This window comes from Schistocerca serialis, chromosome 5, assembly GCF_023864345.2.
Source record: "Schistocerca serialis cubense isolate TAMUIC-IGC-003099 chromosome 5, iqSchSeri2.2, whole genome shotgun sequence".
Lineage (NCBI taxonomy): Eukaryota > Metazoa > Arthropoda > Insecta > Orthoptera > Acrididae > Schistocerca > Schistocerca serialis.
Window position 1 is genome coordinate 226,220,971 of NC_064642.1, and position 24,909 is coordinate 226,245,879.

Genomic DNA, 24,909 nt, shown 5'->3' on the forward strand with positions numbered 1-24,909 from the left:
AGATAGCAATTCAGTGGCTATCCAATCAATAAACAGAGAGGGCAATTCAGTGCCAACCTATTGACAGGACTAGCTTATATGTGTCTGCTAACGTATGTTTTTTCTATTTGTTTCATGCTGTAATGAGCGGAAATCTACGACGACCCTCAGCACGACAATTTTGCTGTACCATTCCATCCCAGCGTCAGCAGAACGAAGCACTGCGTACGGTAGGCACAACATCTTCTTCAGCCTGGTGCTGTATCTTTTACGAAAAAACAGGTAAAGGGAACAAAACCAAAATTGTATCTTATTCAAATAAAGAGTAAAGGAAACAAAGCCAAAATTGACATTTTGAGAGCGTGTTCTCTTAGGAAGCTATAAGAGTCAATTATATTTAAATAACTGCGAGAAGGATCAGTAAAATACAGCATCAAGTGTTTTCAGTAGAGGTTAACTGAACGAGATTGGAACTGAATTTTAATCAAACGAAAGTGAACATTTATAGTACTGATTCCAATCTGGTGCAATGTAGTCATTATTTTATGTTTTGTATAACTGATGTGTTGCGTGTGACTTTTTCCCGATTAGACTTGCACCCCAACATGGCGAAAACAGAGCGACGTGTAAGAAAAGCTACACAGCAGGAAGGAACTGTAGAACATACAGAGGAGGAAGGAATAACTAGTGATGTAGAAATTGATAATATTTTTCAGATCAGACAGAGGATATAGACCAGGACACTAATATTAAAGTCAGTGATCCATCTGCTGTAGAACACTCAGGCAGAATACAGACGGTAGTTCAAGTGCATACTGAAGCAGAACCACAAGAAACACCAGTTACAGTCGATTTACCACCGGTAGAGCCAACACAAACAGTAATGGATCCATTTTCTCTCTCAATGATGAAAATGGAACAAATGTTTAAAATACAGGAACAATCACAGATACAGCGTGAACAAGAAACTGCTAAACAGCTTGCATCTGAGATTAATAATAATATTAGCAGAGTAAATGAACGGATTAGGACCTTGGAAGAACGCATCAGTCAATTAGACGAGCGTACGCAGTTAAGCTTTTCACAGTTCTCAAAAAAGATAGATCAAAAGCTTGAAAACCGGTTAAAAGAACACGATCGCCAGCTGCGACAGCAAACAGATGCCCAGTTGTCTGCTATACAGAACAACATTTCAAGTATGCAACAAATATACCATGACTTTCCACAGAATGTAAAGCAAGTAACCCAGGATGTGGACAATTTACAACAAACACACACTTCTTTGGAAGCAGAAATACGCAGCACAAGTACACGTATAGAAAACCTTACGGTTGATATTCAAAACGAAATAGAACAAAAATGCAAAGAACAAGAAGAACGCGTTGTGACCACATTCAACACATGGCTAAATGACAAAGACAAACAATTTAGTACTGTTATACAGAAGGAACTACCTGTGATGTTACAACGAGCAGGAACACAACTGCTACATGAAAACAACACAAAGATTCATGAACTCCATACTGAATTACAAAACGTGCAGAAAGTGCTTAATGAAACACTTATACAAACATCTCATAACCGTTCACCGGAGTGTGGTAGTATCACAGAAACACACCCTGATCATTATGAAACTCCTTTAACTGAAAGTAGGGGGCAGAGGGCAATAATTTCAATCCAACACGTGGAGTAACATCCGTTTATCAAGACCATACACAATCATTGGTGACTCAGGATGCTTTAGTGAAGAATTCACAGTTTCAGAAGTTTACCAATGATAAGAACTGACCCCATCCAATTGTGTTTATCAAAGGGATCCGCGGAATAATGCCAAAAAGTTGGAACGAAAGGGAGAAAATTGTCTTTACCATTACCCATATTCAAGGTGAGCCAGCGTTGTTCGCGACACAGAAAGCTGAACAATGCAGCTCCTTCGATGAATTTGAACAAGCTTCTCTATACAAGTATTGGTCGCGTGGCGTACAAGAACGATTAAGAAAAGAAGTTTATAGTCCTGAGCCTTGTCTTTACCATTACCCATATTCAAGGTGAGCCAGCGTTGTTCGCGGCACAGAAAGCTGAACAATGCAGCTCCTTCGATGAATTTGAACAAGCTTTTCTAAACAAGTATTGGTCGCGTGGGGTACAAGAACGATTAAGAAAAGAAGTTTATAGTCCTGAGCCATTTCATAGAAAAGGCGGTCCTTTGTGGAAATATTTAGAAAAGTATCTGGACAAAGTGAAGTATTTATCCACACCAATTCCTGAGTGTGATGTTTTAAAGATAATAAAGGAGAAGTTATCGCGTGATCTAAAGGAGAAATTGTTTCACATTCCTGAAGACAACGAGGAACATTTTCTATCTGTACTGGACTCTTTAGATTTGGTTATCGAAGAGGACAGACACCATTATGGGAATAATTCGTCGAATAATGGTAATGGTAATGGCAACGGGCGAAACCACAAGAACAATAGTAATAGAAACACCTACTAAGGGAATCAGAATCATTGGAATAGTCCGAATTATTCAGGATGGCTGAACCACAATATGAACACAAATGGACAGTACGGTAATGCACCGAATCACAATTATCATCCACAGAACAATAGTGGACAAAACAATAACGGAAACTTTTCAAAGAAACGGAAACTAGATTTTAGAGCTAACGCCAATTACAATAACGGTAATTTTTCAAATAATCAGCAAAACATGCAACCACCACATAACTGGTCAACACAGAATTATTCACAACAGCAATGGCAGCAGCCTAGGCCACAGCAGTATCACAACAACAATCATGTACAACCCCTGTACAATACAAATATGTATCATGTACAACCCCCGTACAATACAAATATGTCAAATAACATGCAGCAGCATATGAATGCGCAGCCATGGCAACCACCGAATCAAAATATCAAGATCATTGAGTTAAGTGAACCGCAACCATCAACCAGTACCAGTCAGTCAAACTAGATGCGACGACATTCTGCTCCTGTGTGTCAGTCGCAGGGTGTCCAGGGAGCACTTGCATGAATGATGTTAGTAATAACGAGCAACCAAGCGTGCAGACAACCAGCTGTAGTAACAATGAGAATGTGTGTCGCATAGAATCAGCAGCGATCGGGTCGAACGACGCAAAATATGCAGTGTGTAGGAATAATTCTGTTGACGTTGCTCAGCAACGTAGTTCAACTATGCAGATGTTAAGATATAATGACGGAGTCGATATACAAGAGGAATTATGTCAAGATTTTCGGAAGAAGTGTAATTTGTTTGAACGGGAAGTTGTACAAGCAGCTATAGTTTGTGTTATTTATGGTATTCAAACTACGGTGATTTTAGATACTGGAGCATCTGTTTCTGTGCTGAATGAATCGTTCTTTCTTCACTTAAAAAAGATTAGAAAGATTTTGGATTTTCCAATCACTAATTGTCGAGTTACAGGAGCCATTAGTCAGAAAGCCCAACTAGTTCGGGAACACACACGGATTTGTAATAGTTTTGGAATGGGAGCAAAAGAGTGCACCTTCCTTATTGTAAAGAATTTAGCTGTGAACTGTCTCCTCGGATTAGATATTATGCGAGAGACGGAAACTATAATCGATCTCGCAAAGGGTGAATGCAGCATGTGTTTCGGTGACACGAACGTCAGGTTAGACTTGGGAAAGACCAAAGAATTGCATGGCAAATATTGTCAAATTTTAAAGATAGAACCGATTCGCGCACATTTATGGCGGCTTCAAGATAGTTTCAATTGCAGTACATTCCCGGTCATGGAAGATGTGAAGGACGAGGAGAATATCCACCTCTCTGGAATAGTAGAAAAAAGTACAACAATCCTCTGGTCTTGACAGTCTGCAACAAAAGCAATTATTAGACACACTTACTAATTATCGTAAAGTATTTTTGAAAAAAACCTGGACTAATTAAAGGTTACTTGTACGACATGCAGGTGTTTCCCCATGAAATATACTGTCATCAAACGTACTCAATACCCAGCGCGAAAAGAGAAGCAGTAACAAAAGAAATTAGACGAATGCCGGAATGGGGAATTATTGAGACCTCGTTATTACCATATAGTAACCCACTTTTACCGGTAATGAAATCCGATGGATGCGTGAGGTTGGTTCTCGACGCTCGCCGGATTAATCAAATTATTATGCCTGTGATGACGCGGCCTGAGAATCTAGAAGAACTATTACAGAAGTTCCATGGGATAAAGTATCTATCAAGCCTGGATCTCCGCGAGTCATACTGGCAGGTGGTCTTAACGCCAAGATCTTTGAAATATACAGCATTTATTTATAGAGGAAGAAGCTATCAATTCAGAGTATTGCCATTCGGATTGAATGTCAGTGCCGGAGTCTTTATTAATGCGCTTAACACACCCGGATTTGTTAGAGCAAGTTATTGTCTATGTGGACGATTTATTGATTGCTTCACCAACGTGGGACGAGCATGTCAAACTAATTAAGTTGGTGTTACACACCTTTGAACTTGCAGGTGTTACGGTGAACCTTAAGAAGTCCAAGTTTGGAAAGACGGAGATAAAGTTTCTAGGACATATAGTATCATCAGAAGGAATCTTCCCGGATAGTACGAAACTCGAGGCTATCAGAAGTTGTCCATATCCAGCCAACAAAAGACAATTAAAGGCATATATGGGTCTTGAATCCTATTTCCGAAAGTTCGTGCCTAATCAATGGCTTAACAGTGAACATCTATTGGGGCTTCTGAAAAAGAATGCGCCGTGGGTGTAGACTGACCAGTGTGCACATGATTTCGACACGATCAAGCATTGCTAGTTAAATGCTGAAATCTTGCACCATCCAGATCTCAGTAAGGATTTTTGCATAACCTCAGATGCTTCATGTACTGGGTTAGGTGCGTGTTTATTTCAAACAGAAACAGTAGATGGACACGAGCAAATAAAAATAATATCTTTCGCAAGTCGTGTATTATCGGAATGCGAACGCGCATATTCCACTACAGAGCTTGAAACATTGGCAGTGGTATGGGCGTTTCGCAAATTTCATTATTATGTTTATGGTAACACGTTCGGGTATACTGTGATCATCAGGCTTTGAGTTTCCTGCTGACCTGTAAACTTCTCCATGCACGTTTGGCAAGATGGACATTAGCGTTGCAGGAGTATGATTTCCAGATTATTTACATCAAAGAAAGTAATAATATTGTGGCAGATGCTTTGTCTAGGCTACCCCAAGGCTTACCTCAATTTAGTGAACTCACAGAGCAAGCATCGGAATTTAAAGTGTTACTAATAGCGGACAATGTTAATTGTAAATATTTTCTAGACATGTGTAAAAATATGGCACAAAAACAGGATATAAATAATATTTGGTACGAGATCAAGGATCAACTGAGTACGGATCCTACTTCGAAATTGCATAAATATTACAGGTTACATGAGGATAAGTTATTCTTTAGAACACATGAGGATTCACGAAACTGGCTAGTATGTATTCCGCAGCAATGTGAGCAAGAGTTAATAATATATACACATAATGTTTGGGGTCATTTCGGTTCAAGGAAGTGCCTGGCGAAACTAAGAATGTATTGTCATTTTAATAACATGTATAGAAAGATCCTACGGATGACGCGAGCATGTGACATTTGCCAGCGCGTAAAGCCGTGTGCTTTATCATCGCAGACATTAATGCAGTCAATTGTTCCAACTGCTGCGCGCCAACTTTTAAGTATTGACATCGCTGGACCTCTGCCCACTGCCAGAGGAGGGGCAAATACCTCGTAGCAGTGCTAGATAACTTTACTAAGTTTGTAAAGCTATTTGCTACAAAAACAACAGCCACGAGAACGATAATAAACCGATTGGAAAATGATTACATACCTTGTTTCGGAACGCCAGAAAAATTACTCTCTGACAATGCCTCAAATTTTACGGCCGGCCGTGGTGTCCGTGCGGTTCTAGGCAGTCCAGTCCGGAGCCGCGCTGCTGCTACGGTCGCAGGTTCGAATCCTGCCTCGGGCATGGGTGTGTGTGATGTCCTTAGGTTAGTTAGGTTTAAGTAGTTCTAAGTTCTAGGGGACTGATGACCACAGCAGTTGAGTCCCATTGTGCTCAGAGCCATTTGAACCATTTGAACAATTTTTTACGAGTGTTACCTGGAAGAAATTCTTGGAGAAACATAATATAAAACCAATTTTCATTTCGAAGGTCCACCCCCAAGGTAATCTCACAGAACGTGTGTTCCGCGAGTTTAATCGCTTTGTGAGAACGTACTGCTCAGCTAAACAAACTAAGTGGGTAGAATACATAGAGCCTTTTGAAAGTGTTGTAAACTACATACCATATTTATCGACAGGTTTTACTCCAGAAGAACTCACACTAAAAACAAAAGAGAACAATAGTTGGGTCAACCCACTTCCAAAACTAAATACCGAACCGGAAGACTGGGAGGACAAAGTTAGACAAGCATTGGTCACACTATACGAGAATGCACAGAAACGGCAAGAATCACACAACCGGAGACTACAGAATGCTCAACAATTTAACGTGGGAGATATGGTGTTAGTAAGGAATTATCCGAAGTCGTCACTATTAAAGAGAAAAATAGAGAAGTGGTTTCAGTTATATTCAGGACCATTTGTGATCTTAGGTACACCAGATAAAAATAGTTATTTCTTGGTCTATCCCAACTCAAATAGACAGAAAGGACTATACAATCACAAAGACTTGAAAAGATATGTATCTTAAGTACAGTGGATGACTTTTACGTGTGTCGTAATGAGGTGAAGTCAAACATCAAAGACCCAAGTACTGTGCGTGTAGGCTAAGTGACAATTATTAATTAATGGACTAGTGTATAAGTATTTCATGGACACACTGCACTGTGGCTTGTGGTAGAATAGGAACATACAACACTGGAAGCATCAGTAATGCTTCGAGGAAGAGACTCTCAGAATACCAATTAGTTGTAAGAAAATTTCAGCTCCAGTTCGACGGAGAAAAGGACGCCGAGCTGCATCAAGGAGAAGAAGATTTGCTTCGAGATGATTCCACCCTAAGACACTTAATCAAACATAATACAAACTTGTTGAGATTTAGTAAACTTTCAGGAACTTATGCGTGTGAAACTACGAACAGTGAACAGAACAGCATATTTCACACAACAGTAGGAAATAGTGACTTTAGAAAATAAACGTTTCATTTTGTTGATTGTTAACTATTTTGAACTTACTAGGGCGTGCAGGTTATGTTTTTTTTTTTCTTTCAGACTGTGTACAGGATATATTTACAACATGTAAACTTTACGCAAGTTACGTATAGGTTTAACAAGTTTTCCACCGTAAGTTAGTGCTCGGACTTGCATGAGCTATAAACCGGGTCGAACAAGATGTTGTCCATGATTGAACAGATCCTTACACAGACAAACATATACAGACTTGTGTTTATCACTGCACAATTCTTTGTAAGTCCAGGATCACCTTTTCGAGAAAATATATGACTTAGGATCTAATTCTATATTGTAAATGACTACAATTATGTACTTCATTTGATATGTACGATCATTCAGTTATCTATCATTATGTAACTAGACTGTGTAAAGACATTCTTATGGGTAGCACAAGGACTTCACCTTGTCAGACTTGAAAACTCTGATCAAGTGACTACGTGGTGGAGTGAACATGTCACAGATCACCTATGAACAAAGACTTTCTGCGAACATTATCCTCTGCGCGTACGAACTTTATTTCACTGGCGAAAGAGTGGAATTTAACACAAAAGTGGACGCTCAATGAGTGCGTTGTGTTACCATGATTTCGTTTTAAAATTTTGTGCTACGAGTGTTTAGTGATGCCAAGTATTCAGAGTGTTATTGGGACCACATGCGTGGACGTAACATTCCAGGCAAACTAAAACTCTAGAGCAAGTGTTTTTATCGATCAGTCAGCAACAGTGGTGAGTCGTAACAGTGTTAGAAACTGCTACTGACTATATCATTAAACCCGTTGCAGAACTGTATCAATGTTGGAACGTAATCACATTAACCTTTAATTGCAGATAGTTACGTCGAAAGGACGAATGGGCTTGCATCAAGATAAAGAAACTCACAAACAGTCGAGCACCTCACAAAAAAAAAACACACACATTCTTCTTGTTGAGTGAAAGAGTGCGTGAAATATGATGTTATTTAGATGTTAATTTAAGGAACTGATACTGCTGTTTAATTTCATGTGACTGTATGCTGGGATGCATACACGTGTCGGTGAGGGCAGCATACTGCAGCGACACCATCAATCATCCCTTACCGCATCCTGCCACGTCATCGCAGTCCATCGCAGACTTACCTGATGGGGCGAGACATCGGTGTTGCAGTACATCAAGCCGCCAGCCGTCGTCACTAGCAGCACTATCACGAAATTTTACCATTATTAAATGTCATACGAAGTGAATATTCAAATGTGTAAAATTAAAAAAGAGGGTATGGAAGATGCGCTCGTTCCAGCGTGGCTTTTTCCGGGGTTTTCCCCATTGGCCTTTGCCCAAATGGGGGAGCGTAGCTCAAAATCCCTGAGACATAAAAGTAAACAAAGCACATGCTTCCAAGTGAAAGAACACAGTGAACTTAAACAGAACAGACAAGGAAAATAAGCCTGCTTGGATGCCCAGACAAACAAGTGCGACTGTACATCCAAAGGGGGCAATGGTGTGCTACAACGATGAAAATTAATATTAAGTCGATGTCAAACCTTATTTTCATGATTTAAAGAAGTATTCATGATATTAAAAATGTAATTATAATTTTATTATTTTCATTTTTGTGCTCAGTGTATCAAGGACTTTCCAGTGCATGGAATAAATTAGCATTGTTAGTACTACGAAACTATGTATGATTATAATGGGTTAAGCATGTAATAATTCGATGTAAGACATTTTGTGGAGTCGGAATTTTTTTCTCGTACTGGTCGGTAGAGAAGGAAAAGTTCCTTAATCGATGTGAAGGTACAAAGGCTGTAAAAAGAAGAGAGAGAGAAGGTAAATACAAGTTATTCAAAACAAATATCTCTAAAGTGTAACGTCTTGTGATTTCCTATAACTAAAAATTGCAAAGTTTATCTGAGCCTGTCCTGAATAACAGCGAAGAACATTTATGTTATCAAATATTTTCTTCGTTTGATCACGGTTGTAATTCGCATGTTTCTTTTTGTTAAGCGACGTGTTATGAATATTTTTATAATACGCGCAAAAGTGCACACAGCTTTAATCGAACCTGCGTCTTTCGGAAACTATAACTTTTAATCAGTAAAATTACGCGAATACCGTCTAAATCGCAACCGTGATCGCAAAAGTGTTTCCTGGACGAAATAATTCTTATAAAATGTGTATTCTCCAAAGCGAGCAGCATTGCAATATCGCTGGCTCGCAACGACAGAAAGAGTAAAAACAGAGCCTAAATAAAATTGCCATCTTTTAAGAATTATTATTATCCCATTAAATAAGTAAATAGCAATTCAGTGGCTATCCAATCAATAAACAGAGAGGGCAATTCACAGTAAAACAACACAACAAATAATATAGGTTCAGGTATATGGATGACTTCCTCTGCTTAACAGACAAACTAAATACAAAAATTAAAAACTACATCAACAAGGTACATAAATATTTAAAAATTCACAATTGAAACATAACGTAAGAACCACACTAACTTTCTGGATATAACAATCAAAAAACTAAATAATAAAATTATACTTGAAATTTACTGTAAACCCACAGCTATTGACATTATCATTTACCAGTCCTTAAACCACCCACACTGACAAAATCAAGCAGCAAGTGACGTAGTCACAGGTAAACAACAAAATTTTCCCTAAGAATTAGACAGAATAATCAGGAAAACGTACGACAAAGCACAGGGTCTCATATAATGAGATACAAACACAAACTCAGACATCAAATCATCAACAATTTCAAAAGACTGGGATGAACATAGCATACACGCTACACATTTCTAACCAAAAGTACACCACAAAACTGACAGAAGACATACACAAATCGCAGAAGGCAAGTACACATCAACTACAGTGTAACACTTGTGATGGCAGATACACAGGATAAACCGGCAGAACATTTGATGTCGTATACAAGGGAATAGGTAAGGGCCTGAAAGTATGGGACAAACCACTCCACATTTGCGGAACACATAAGAGAACACAATCACAAACGAACCGCTAGAGGAGATGATACGAAAACATTTAGACTCAACACTAAAATACGCCTCCTGATCCAGTAAAAAAATTACCATGTACAGAAAACCAAAGAAGAAAAGGAAACCCTGTTGAACGCTCAAATAGACATGACACTCTACTCATTGATTACACTAACAGATAAAATAATATAGTAATACATCAATACAGGATTATTATCATAATAATAATACCAACAAACCCGTTTCCACTCACTTAGCCGTGAACCCCTCCACAAAATATTTAAAAATAAACTCAAATCACTGAACACCGAAATATTGAACTGCTCCCTGACTGATTTTTCATTAATATTCAACTTTCTACAACTCGCCCTGAATGATAACACACACACACACACACAAAACGGAAATGAATAGACGTTAGTTTTCAGCATATACTTCGTGAGGTTGGCAATATGTTTGTAAACAAATCAAACAGGATGAGACGAAGTGAATAAAGTAATTACGACTGTGAAACTCAGTTTTCGGTAAAATGCCTGATAAAAATCGTATCATAGATATCATTTTTTTTTTAAATTTCTCAATATCTCCAAGGTTACTTATCTGGAAATATTCTTTGGCTCTGATTATTCTTGCTGTCTCCTTTATTTTTCTTTGAATTGCTCAGAGTTTCAATTTTCGTTTGAGGGTTTCCACTTTTTCAATTTTTGCTCTCTCTGTTAAATCCTCTTCACGTAATTCATTCCACTATATTGTATTTGTATTTTGGATTGACCGAAATGTTTTCTGAGCACTTTTATTAATTTTACAAGAAATTTTTCCAATTTCTATGTTTAGCTTTTTAAATCTAGTTTTGATACTTTTGGATGAAAGACCTTGCCGCAGTAGTAACTCCGCTTATCATTAGATCGCCGAAATTAAGCGCTTTCGGTATTGGCTACAACTTGGATGGGTCACCGTTCGGGTGTGCCGAATGCCGTTGGCAAGTGGGGTGCACTCAGGCCCTGCGAGGTCACTCGAGGTGACGCTTGATGGAGAAGTTGCGGCACCGGTCACGAAAACTGACGGCGGCCAGGAGAGCATTGTGCCGACAACATGTCTCCCTACATGTGCATCCGGGGACGCCTGAGGGCCGGGAATGACACTGCAGCCCGTCTGTACCGTTGGGTCTTCAGGGCCCGTTCGGACGATGTTTTTTCTATATTTTTGAATTAATACTTTGGCTCTAACAAGTACGCCTGTATAAGGTTTTAATAGTTTTTCTCATTTTCTCTATATGTGGTTGAGCAGAAGTTTAACCTTAATTCTGGTGACGTTGTGATCAGAATCATACGCAACATTCCTTACTACTTTCACATTCATAGTTTCCCCAGCATTTCTCTGGGAAAAGATACATTATGTAACTGAAATTATCCCAACATCGTGTATGGAGATATACATGTTTTTACTTTTCTTGGGGTGTTCCTGAAAGTTGACTATCGTTTCAGGTGGCTGATTAGTCTGATACTATCTGAAACAACATTGTTTATTTTTCACCCCCAACTTCATTTTGTAATGCATACTATCTTTATTGGTTCATTTGTGGGATGGTTATATTAAGTTTCTAAACTTCTTCTCTTTAGGTATTTGAACATCGAAGTAATCCAGAATAAGCATGCTGTTCATCTTCGGTATTTTGAATGTCTCACTTTCTGCAAGAACCCAAAATCTTGTTTTATGCCGGATTAACATGTCTTCATTAACCGGTGCCTGACAGTTAACAAGCGTATATATGCTTTTTGTTTCTTATTGGATTTAATTTATAGGACAGACAGACTCTCCGAGAAAAATTCAAATTCCGTTACATTTTGTGTTGCACTTTTATCAACAAATAAACCTGTACCCACTAACGTCATCCGATTCATATTCTGACTGCTGGTTACCCTTTCTAGATACTGTAGTTATAAGAATCTGTTATACCTTCCTCCAGCAAGCTGGTTTCTTGAGCTGCTAGGTTTTTAATTTTATTTTACCGTCTAAGAGTTTTTCTAGGTAATTGTTTACCTGTTCTGAGTAGAGAATTTATATTTAGAGTAGCGAGAAAGAATTTGTCTTTAAATCTTCTTTTAGTATGGCTCCAATGGCGCTCCTACTCAAACATCTGAGTGCAGTTGTTGTGAATTCCCAGAACCTTTTGTCACATTGCATTTCATGATGCAAAGGCTAATTTTTCTTTCGAATTACCACCTGGGTCAGTGCATTCGCTAAGCGGACTACAAATACAGTAATTGATACTGTATCAAACGCAAAGTTAACCGCTAAACTCCAGGATAAGAACGGATAGTGACACAGAAATTTGATTTATTTGTTAGTGAATCACTCCACTGTTAAGGAATTACAGTTCCTCCTTCTGTTTCGAGATAGTTAGCCTGGTCTGTTCTTATAGTTGATATTTTTTTAACTGCATCCGCCAAATGAAGCGCTGCGAGGTAACAATTGACTTTCCTATCAAATCGTTGTCGCATGCGAGCAAATGACACTGGAATAGCGACCTTGAATTCTCGGATGACAGATGGCCGTGCACATTAACAGGTGATTCAACACACTGCAACTTTATTTACCGACGTCACAATGAGGGAGCAGTAAAATGTGAACAGGTGTTTCTACTGTGGAGAAGCAAGTGTGCAAAGGTGAGATAGCTAGACGCCGCAGCTAGATCCGGGATCTCTGTGCCTTCGAGGCTGTCGTTTGTGTCAAAACTAAAATGTATATTTTAATCTACATTCTGTGTATTAGGAATAAATTTAATTTAAATTATGAACATCTTCACGACTAGGGGTACAAGGTGTTACTGTACCTAACTAATCTAATAGTCATTGATAAAAGATGTATGTTCGACAGCGAGAGTAGTTAGAAGCGACCAATTGTTTGGTGGTGTGGTGTGCGGTGTTCATGAGTCACTAACGCGCACAAGATAAAATATGGAGGGATTTGGAAAAATATAGGTATAAAGAAATGAACACTTCTCGAGGTGTCACCCTCCAGGACAGGTGACTAACTCATGTCTGAAGCTAAGCAGTTAAAACGATAGAAATACTAACAATGCACAATGTCTTTTTTTTGTTTTTGATATCTACATGCAATTTCTAATGCTTAGTCCCTGATTACAATAATATCTTAAGAGGTTTCTTCATGTTTTAATAGGTCAGAGCCAATGTATTTTCCTTAACTAAACGGCTAGGCACAACAAATTGGTAGAAAAGTTCAGGAACATGCATTATGTGATGTTACATTTGATCTGGTAAAAAATACATGTCACACCGAGACACATCATATAACTAAATAAGTGATTTGCTTAAAAAATAAAGGTGCTGAACTATGTATGCCATATAAATCCAACTCTGAGTCAGTGGCAGTGCCAGATTAACAGTGAATTTCAAATTTACTAACGGCCTCTAGCTTATGTTAACACCAGCACTGTCAATAATATTTTCCTGGGTTTGTGGCCGCATTGTCAATATATGTAAAACTACCGACGTTTCGGTCCCTGTTGCAAGCGACCTTCTTCAGGTGTATTGGTAATGCGGTCACAAACCCAGAAAAATGTTATTGAATGTGACAATTGCCGCGGAAGCCTACGTTTATATCAACACTGTCATTCAGGAAACAAAACATGTGCGCACATATCGTCGGACAAGATTTGTGATTAGATTATGGCTCTCTTATCACGTAAACCCTAATACGTTTTTCTAAACGGTACGAAGTTTAGGCGTCAGATAATTTCGGGAGAAGCCTAAGGGAGCATTATAGTGCCGCTTCAGTTGAAATTATTAATATTTGGTTTTGTGGATAACATCTGATGCTCCATAAGGCAGTACCTAAATGACGCTGCCGTCTGTAGGGAGGCAGTTCCACCGGAAGACTGCAGCTAAATGCAAAACAACGTGCAGAATGACTGTGACGGAGCAGGGACTAGCTGTTACCGTCATCATAATGGAATGTAACTAATTACGTGTATATAGGCTCGTTTTTAATCTCCTTCGTACTTGGACCATCTCCAATTATTCTCTTGCCAAATAGCAACCACATTTAAAAGTTTTAGTGTCTCATTTCCAAATGTACTTCTTTCAGCGGAACTTAGCTTTAGTGAACTGCATTTCTAACACGAAATGTATTAGCAACTGCGAGTGCGGACAGTTATCAGCTGTATAAGTGAATAATTTGTGCCGGACGTGGTCTCAGGGACAGATTTTTCGCTTTATGCTTTGGCTGTTAGAGCACAATTCATGGCTAGACTGAAAACTACATATGTTGTTGTTCATATGTCACAATTTCCATACGTACGCAATGTGTAATTCTCGTACGGTGGTGTACGGGATGAGGGGGGGGGGGGGGGGGGGGGAGCAATTCCTATCCGGCCACTGGTAAACCTCGAAGGTTTTTTGTGTTGTATTTCTTCTTTATTTTCTTAAATTCCATTCCCCTATTTCTCCTTAGTTTCTTTTACAACTTGGGTAATGTGCAGACGCAATAATGCGGGGGTTAGGCTACAACCTAGTGTCACTCTCTCCTCAGCTATTGCTTCCCTTCGACTCAGAATTGCAGTGCTGTTTCTGTACTAGTTGTAGATAAGCTTTCATTTCCTGTATTTTGTCCGTGTTAACATGAGAATTTTGAAGAGAGTATTCCAGCTACATTTACAAGAAAGTTCTATAAATGTAGAAATGCTATAAAAATAGGTTAGCCTTCTTACAACCTGTCTGCTAAGATTTGTCTTAGATTCAGTACAGCATCTTATGTTTTTATATTTCTCCGGAAGAGACCTGCCCCAAGAATGGCTAATATCTCTCTTGTAACAGTTTTGTAAATAATTCTCGTTAGTATCTTGTCATCATGTCTTACTAAACTCATAATTCAGTTTTATTGACACCTGTCAGTATTCCTGTTCTTCGAAATGGTAACTATGCCTTACATATCCGGTGAAACTGTATTTTCATGCTGTATGCTCAGAAGATTATCAATAATTCTAAGAGATGATGTCTATTCCAGGCTCCTAGATTCGACTTCGCACTCTTTCGAAATCTTCTGTCAGTGTATGTCTCCTATTTCCTCTTCAGCTATCCCCTCCTAAATTTTCGTAATACTATCTTCAAGTTCCTTAACGCGCTAAACCCTTTCTACGTAATTTATCTACTTTTCAGTCTTCGCTTCTTAGCTCAAAGGTGGAATACCATCTGAGCTTCATGCAGCTGCTTCTCTTTTCTCCAAACAATTCTTTATTTTGGATGGAGATGGCATATATCTTGTAGTCATATCTGCTTAGCGATTTGCCACTTTATGTCAATCTCATTGTTGGACATAAATATTTCGTTTATCCTGCTCTGCTGAATTTTCATTTGTTCTCCTTTCGCCAGTTACATTCAGTATTTCTTGTCTTATGCAGATATCTCTACTAAGCCTTGCCTTTTCCCCTATTTGAACATCTGCTGCGTTCAGTGTTTCATCTCTCAGAGTTCTTTTCGTCTTATATCGTGTTTCTTTTTCGTGTTGCAGTCAATATTGCCTATTGTTCCTTTCGAAACTCTGAACGAACTATGGTTCTTTCGAGTTATCCACCTTTCTAGTTTTACAGTCCCCCAACTTTCCGCAGTTTCTTCATCTGATCTGCAGTTCATGATCTATAAATTACGGTCACAGTCCACATCTACCCCTGAAAATATTACGTGGTTGAATATTTGGTTTCTAAATCTCTATTTTGCCACCATGCAGACTGTATGAAGTCTTCTGGTGTCTCTAGGATTATTCTAAGTATATAGGCCTCGTTACTGGTCTGTAAGCCACGTACTGGCACTGATAAAACTGTGCACTTCCATAATTCAACCTCGAGGCTCATTTTTTATCTCACCACAGTTTCTTACATGCTCTTCATTAACTGTGCTGTTAGAAGGCATATACACTCCTGGAAATGGAAAAAAGAACACATTGACACCGGTGTGTCAGACCCACCATACTTGCTCCGGACACTGTGAGAGGGCTGTATAAGCAATGATCACACGCACGGCACAGCGGACACACCAGGAACCACGGTGTTGGCCGTCGAATGGCGCTAGCTGCGCAGCATTTGTGCACCGCCGCCGTCAGTGTCAGCCAGTTTGCCGTGGCATACGGAGCTCCATCGCAGTCTTTAACACTGGTAGCATGCCGCGACAGCGTGGACGTGAACCGTATGTGCAGTTGACGGACTTTGAGCGAGGGCGTATAGTGGGCATGCGGGAGGCCGGGTGGACGTACCGCCGAATTGCTCAACACGTGGGGCGTGAGGTCTCCACAGTACATCGATGTTGTCGCCAGTGGTCGGCGGAAGGTGCACGTGCCCGTCGACCTGGGACCGGACCGCAGCGACGCACGGATGCACGCCAAGACCGTAGGATCCTACGCAGTGCCGTAGGGGACCGCACCGCCACTTCCCAGCAAATTAGGGACACTGTTGCTCCTGGGGTATCGGCGAGGACCATTCGCAACCGTCTCCATGAAGCTGGGCTACGGTCCCGAACACCGTTATTCCGTCTTCCGCTCACGCCCCAACATCGTGCAGCCCGCCTCCAGTGGTGTCGCGACAGGCGTGAATGGAGGGACGAATGGAGACGTGTCGTCTTCAGCGATGAGAGTCGCTTCTGCCTTGGTGCCAATGATGGTCGTATGCGTGTTTGGCGCCGTGCAGGTGAGCGCCACAATCAGGACTGCATACGACCGAGGCACACAGGGCCAACACCCGGCATCATGGTGTGGGGAGCGATCTCCTACACTGGCCGTACACCACTGGCGATCGTCGAGGGGACACTGAATAGTGCACGGTACATACAGACCGTCATCGAACCCATCGTTCTACCATTCCTAGACCGGCAAGGGAACTTGCTGTTCCAACAGGACAATGCACGTCCGCATGTATCCCGTGCCACCCAACGTGCTCTAGAAGGTGTAAGTCAACTACCCTGGCCAGCAAGATCTCCCGATCTGTCCCCCATTGAGCATGTTTGGGACTGGATGAAGGGTCGTCTCACGCGGTCTGCACGTCCAGCACGAACGCTGGTCCAACTGAGGCGCCAGGTGGAAATGGCATGGCAAGCTGTTCCACAGGACTACATCCAGCATCTCTACGATCGTCTCCATGGGAGAATAGCAGCCTGCATTGCTGCGAAAGGTGGATATACACTGTACTGGTGCCGACAACGTGCATGCTCTGTTGCCTGTGTCTATGTGCCTGTGGTTCTGTCAGTGTGATCATGTGATGTATCTGACCCCAGGAATGTGTCAATAAAGTTTCCCCTTCCTGGGACAATGAATTCACGGTGTTCTTATTTCAATTTCCAGGAGTGTAGAACTATATTACTGTGTGGGTGGTGCATTGACCTTGGATACGATAAATGGGCTTACAGTGTTTTTCATAGTAGTTTATCCACATTTCTATTTATTAGGCGTACTTTATTAAAAATTTTAATTTAATTACAAAAGTATTTTAACTCGTAGATTGGGTGTATTTACATAAAGCGACTAAAACGTGATGTATGTCTTAGCGATCACACTCATGTCCGAAATTCAAAGGCCTGTGGCACCACATTGCTACGGGCGCGTTTTATGATGCTGAGCACGGCTTAGAAATGTTTCTTTATTTAACGAAAGGAATAATTTGCTCGCGGAATTGGAGGTATACAGGATGACTCTTATTAATGGTTAGAAACCCATAAACGACGAAGATGATGCTAGATAAGTAATTTAATATACATGTGATCTCAAATGTCAGGAAGTACCTCAAAAAGAGTAAGACAACAGTTTATATGTACCGTCACGAGATGACGTACCTCACCACACTTGTAGCGGTTGGAATAATCGATCTTGAACTCTGCAGCACGAGGCTATGCTACACATCACTCCACTAGACTGTTCTTTTTCGAATACTTATTGTAAATGTCCACCCCCCCCCCCCCCATGAACCATGGACCTTGCCGTTGGTGGGGAGGCGTACGTGCCTCAGCGATACAGATGGCCGTACCGTAGGTGCAACCACAAAGGAGGAGTATCTGTTGAGAGGCCAGACAAACGTGTGGGTCCTGAAGAGGGGCAGCAGCCTTTTCAGTAGTTGCAGGGGCAACAGTCTGGATGATTGACTGATCTGGCCTTGTAACACTAACCTAAACGGCCTTGCTGTGCTGGTACTGCGAACGGCTGAAAGCAAGGGGAAACTACGACCGTAATTTTTCCCGAGGGCATGCTGCTTTACTGTATGGTTAAATGATGACTACTCAAGAGGACGTCGTTATCAGGAGAAAGAAAACTGGCGTTCTGCGGATCGGAGCGTGGAATGTCAGATCCCTTAATCGGGCAGGCAGGTTAGAAAATTTAAAAAGGTAAATGGATTGGGTTAAGTTAGATATAGTGGGAATTAGTGAATTTCACTGGCAGGAGGAACAAGACTTCTGGTCAGGTGAAGACAGGGTTGTAAATACAAAATCAAATAGGGGTAATGCAGGAGTAGGTTTAATAACGAATAAAAAATAGGAGTGCAGTTAAGCTACTACAAACATCATAGTGAATGCATTATTGTGTCCGAGATAGACACGAAGCCCACACCTACTAAAGTAGCACAAGTTTATATGCCAACTAGCTCTGCAGATTATGAAGAAATTGATGAAATGTATGATGAGATAAAAGAAATTATTCAGGTAGTGAAGGAAGACGAAAATTTAATAGTCATGGGTGACTGAAACTCGAGAGTAGGAAAAGGGAGAGAAGGATTCATAGTAGTTGAATATGGATTGGGGAAAGATATGAAGGAGGAAGCCGTCTGGTAGAATTTTGCACAGATCATAACTTAATCATAGCTAAAACTTGGTTCAAGAATCATAAAAGAAGGTTGTACACATGGAAAAATCGTGGAAATACTAGAGGGTATCAGATAGATTATATAATGGTAAGACAGAGATTTAGGAACGAGGTATTAAATTATAAGACATTTCCAGGGGCGGATGTGGTCTCTGATCACAATTTATTGGTTATGAACTGTAAATTAAAACTGAAGAAACTGGAAAAATGTGGAAATTTAAAGAGGTGGGACCTGGACAAACTGATTAAACCAGATGTTGTACAGAGTTTCAGGGAGAGCATAAGGGCACAATTGTCACAAATGGGGGAAAGAAATACAGTAGAAGAAGAGTGTGTAGCTCTGAGGGATGAAGTAGTGAAGGCAGCAGAGGATCAAGTAGGTAAAAAGACGAGGGCTAGTAGAAATCCTTGGGTAACAGAAGAAATATTCAATTTAATTGATGAAAGGAGAAAATATAAAAATGCAGTAAATTAATCAGGCAAAAAGGAATACAAACGTCTCAAAAATGAGATCGACATGTAGTGCAAAATGGCTAAGCATGGATGGCTAGAGGGCAAATGTAGGGATGTAGAGGCTTATCTCACTAGGGGTAAGACAGATACTGCCTACAGGAAAATTAGAGAGACCATTGGAGAAAAGATAACCACTAGTATGAATATCAAGAGCTCAGATGCAAACGCAGTTCTAAGCAAAGAAGGGAAAGCAGTTAGGTGGAAGGAGTATATAGAGGGTCTATAGACGGGCGATGTACTTGAGAACAGTATTATGGAAATGGAACTGGATGTAGATGAAGATGAAACGGGAGATATGATACTACGTCAAGAGTTTGACAGAGCACTGAAAGACCTGAGTGGAAACTAGGCCCCGGGAGTAGACAACATTCCATTAGAACTACTGATGGCCTTGGGAGAGCCAGTCATGACAAAACTCTACCATCTGGTGAGCAAGATGTATAAGAGAAGGCGAAATAACCTCAGACTTCAAGAAGAATATAATAATTCCAATCCCAAAGAAAGCAGGTGTTGTAAAAATTACCGAACAAACAGTTTAATAAGCCACAGCTGCAAAATACTAACGCGTTTCTGAAGAAGAGAAATTTGTTAACATCGAGTATAGATTTAAGTGTCAGGAAGTCGTTTCTGAAAGTATATGTATGGAGTGTAGCCATGTATGGATGTGAAACATGGACGATAACTAGTTTGGACAAGAAGAGGATAGAAGCTTTCGAAATGTGGTGCTACAGAAGAATGCTTAAGATTAAATTGGTAGATCACATAATTAATGAGGAGCTATTGAATAGAATTGGGGAGAAGAGGAGTTTGTGGCACAACTTGACAAGAAGAAGGACATGTTCTGAGGCATTAAGCGATCACAAATTTAGCATTGGAGGGCAGCGTGGAGGGTAAAAATCGTAGAGGGAAACCAAGATATGTATACACTAAGCAGATTCAGAAGGATGTAGGTTGCATTAAGTATTTGGACATGAAGAAGCTTGCACAGGATAGAGTATCATGGAGAGCTGCATCAAACCAGTCTCAGGACTGAAGACGACAACAACAACAACAACAAAAACAACAACAACATTTGAAATGTAATGTGCTGTAAACATAGAATTCACAGAATTATTGTCCTCACTATAACGAGGCGAAACCTGTTCATATGTTGTGTTTTGCCGTTTTTGCCTATTCTTTTCTTTTGTTTACGAATTTTTTGTAGCAAAGAAAAGATACATCATTTACTGGGAGCGACACAGTTCGTAAACTTATACTCATTCGCTTGTGAGGCAATACTCTAGACACTTACTGTTCTGTACTTTGCAATAAACCAGTGGAGACCGCAGGACTCGTAAATAAAATGTTAATCTTACTTCATCGTATACATATAATAGTCTTACGCAGTTCAAACGAATACTGTCTGCAAAACACAACATTCGCACCCTAAACTCCACGCGCCGGAGTCGCGCACGTAGGCGCAGAACCAAAACGACGTGAATGCTTCACTTGGTTTGGGATGATCAGGTGTAATAGACAGACAGGTACAGCTGTGGCACGTGCGACGAGCAACGTCATCTGGTGAAGTATCATGTTCAACATTTCTTTCATTCGCATTAGTGGTATTTGTCGACATATACGGTCTCAAGGGTCTTAAATGAAATTACTTGTCTAGGAGTCATCTACGTCGCTTCACTAGTGTTTGAACATTAATAAGAATCACTATGTTCACTTGTATGAACAAGGCACTTTTTTTTCGTTCTCTTGATGAGGTGCGAAGAGTTCTTGGCAAGTTTACTGATGATAGACGGCAGTATCTCCGGCCGCTTGAATTATGTGACTACACACAACCCTCGTCCGCCATTTGACTGCCCCTGCCAGTACGTCTCCGAGCTGGAGCGCTTCTACATCACAAGAGGTGACGCCCTAACGGCATCAGCTGTTTCATACCTTGGCTGAGAATTTGATTATGCAGTTAAATGTGTCGGCAACGTAATGACTGTAAATCTTGTTATGTTGTTGCCTCAGACCATGCTAATGTTCCATTTTCTGCGTGAAACTTTTCTTGTTTCTAATAGTGATTTGACTTTTGGTTAATGTGTTTATAATGAATTCTCTGCGTTAGTTTGATAAAAATTCAACTCAGTTTCAGAAACATCAAAATGTCCTCTTGACATACAGTAGAGTCCTGTGTTAACTCCTATTAGAATGTTTGGACATATTAATTTTTTTTTTCGATGAGTTACGTGATGTAACTATGGCTATTAAATATTTTGTGATTGATAACGATTTTATGAATGAGTATATGTTCTTCCCTTTAGCTTTATTATTGATTTTAACTTCAGGTTTTACTTAATACCATAAACTTTATATCTGTTTCCTGGTTTGTTGCTTATGAGTTTTTTCCCGTCGCATAAAACTTGTTTTTCGCAAAAATTGCTTTTCATAGAATTGCAAGTTAATAACTTATGTGATATTACTATTATCCGTTTGTTCAGTCTGCGGCTCTTAGTAGTATGGTACATTTTTAAATTGTTGATGTAACACTGTAATGTAATGTTTTCATTTTCAAATGACAGTTATAAAGGATATTGTTCCGTTCGTGATATGTTGACATTTTTATCATGAACGGTAGGTTTGTTGCTTTGCAATGAAACCTCCGTAAGCCTTTAAAAAAACTTAACATTGTGTGATATGGAGTTCTTTTTGCCATGACATTTCTTTCCTTTTGTGTATCCCTACAGGTGTACAGCTGTGCTCAGTTTTGTTGCTGTTTTGGGCACCAAATTTCTAATTCATGCGGCTTTCCTCGTAACGGTATGTCATTGCATGATGATTTTTGCTGATACATCCAGTTTGTGTTCAGCCTGTATTTAACATGTGTGTGATAGGTTAAATTAAAAGCATAAAATTTTTTTATCGGTGTTATCACCGTAAAGAACTGTGATTTAGGTTAATTTTTAGAGATAAAGTTTCTATTACCTACGATGTCATATACCTCCATTTTTGCCAGAGCAATGGGTTCCACCACTCTATTTTGTGTTTTTTCAAATATTTTTATCTTCAATATTACGCTGCAAATAGCCTTTTCGAAGGCGTCTTCCTCTATTTTGTTTCTTTACGGACTTAGAGACGCTTGTTACTTACAGCCGAAACCAGCTAATGACCATAAATTAATTGGTTTATATAAATTCGATCAAACATTTGAACATTTTTGTAAATATTTTTTAAAAATCTGAACAAACAAACATAAAGACCGCTTTCTCTTGACTATATTGGCCTTTACTACTAAATCTAATCCTGCCTTGTCCCTACGTGATTTTGTGTTGTTTATTCTGTACCCTGTGCGGCTGGTCCCAGCGGTGGTTGGAGTCCTCCCTCGGGCATGGGTGTGTGTGTTTGTCCTTAGGATATTTTAGGTTAAGTAGTGTGTAAGCTTAGGGACTGATGACCTTAAGAGCTAAGTCCCATAAGATTTCACACACATTTGAACATATTCTGTACCCCTTTGTTCTTCTTGTCGTTCCACTTCATTAATTCCCACTATAAGTAACCTATTAATTTATCTTTTTGAAATCTCTGAACTTTCTTCTACGACATGTAGAACGCCAGTTTCGGTTTTGCAGATAACTGCCTCCTCAGTAGTCCCAAGTCCGAGATACGCGTATGTACGTGAATCTCTTACCTCCTCAGTACTGTACCGAATAGAACGCAGTAATCATTAATTAAGAAGAACAGTGTATCTTCTTGAAGTACGACGGCTGCAGTTTCCTTGCTATTCGCATTACAACATCCGAAGGCAATTTTGTTAATGTTACTAGGCAAGACTGTTGACAGTACGACAACTGAAGAGGCGGCTAGCCCTCCTCAGGAAATGTGTCAGCCTGGACCTTCTAAAGATACGGCTCTATGTTTTTGCTCGTACCGTATCGCAGATGCACACAGAAGCACCCCAAATTCGTATGGTCTGCGGTCCGCAGAGTGATAGTTATAGGACGCACGACTTGAGGAAGGGAGAAAATTAATGAATGTTTTATCCATCACAGTACTATAGTGTCGAATTTCGTACACTGTGTACTTGTCACAAAAGGGATCTCTTTCTATTTTGTTGAGTTTACGATAATTACGCAAAAAATTTCTTTTCAACATATGGCTCTGTATCTTGAAGCACCTGGTTTACTTCCCTGTATCATCTATATTATTTTAGATGTAAACATTATTTCGTTATAAACGTGAAAAATAAGTGCTATATACGAAAAATTTTGTGAAATGTTCGTTCAGATGCAAAATATTCAAAGCACTGTTAAACGTAAGAAATGTGTTGTACACTAAAATTAATAATACGTAGTTACATTAGTTCTCATAATATTGCATCGAACGTTAGAGAATTGTAATTGTGAAACACCATTTACTGTAACAATGTGTACTAAAACATTTTTCATTATATGAATCGTGCATCCTGACATATGATAAAAGGAGTATATACATCGATTAAAAAAATTATTTGAGTTTCAGAAGATACTGTGTCGTATTTGCAGTACCTTATTTGGTAGCCGTATCCGTTCGAATGAAAACGTCATGATTGCATCTTAATTAGTTGAAAAATTACGAGAGACACGAGCAGTGGGGGAGGAAGGTTGTGCGGTACGGAGATGGATGAAGCCTTGACCATGTAGTAGTTTAATCAGGCATGTACTGTATGTGTATTTTGTAGACCAGTTTGGGAATGCAACTAACAATGAGGGAAAACTGCACAGTAAGGTATCACTACCAAACATGAGAAATTTACAAAATGTTACGAAAAGGAACACAGAGGTTTACGAATCTTAATAACTTACGCAAATCCAAACAATAACGTTTATTTTTCAGTCCAAAAGGAAAATGTGCGTCTTTAACTGAGGAATAAACGATTTTGTTTCGAAAATCAATACAGTTGCGGCTCTCTCGCTGCAGATACGTCGGCTATCGTTACACAATTCAGTTGATGCCATACATCCATCAGCCAGAACATTACGACCACTTACATTATGGCTGGTGTGTCCGTCTTTGGCACGGATAACAGCGACGGTGCGTCGTGACTTGGATGCAGTGAAGCCTTGGTAGGTCGCTGGAGGGAGCTGGCACCACATCTGCACACACGACTCTGTAACAGCCGCAAATTCCGGGGAGGGGCCTGTGAGTTCTGAAACAGTGTTCAACCATATCCCAGATGTGTTCGATCTGATTCAGTTGTGGCGACTTGATGGGCCAACACCAGAGCAACTCACCACTGTGTTTCTCGAACCACTCCGTCACACACCTTGCCTTGTAACATGCGGCATTATCTTGTCAAAAAATGCAACTGCCGTCAGGAAACATGATCGACATGATTTGTACGTAGTCCGCAAC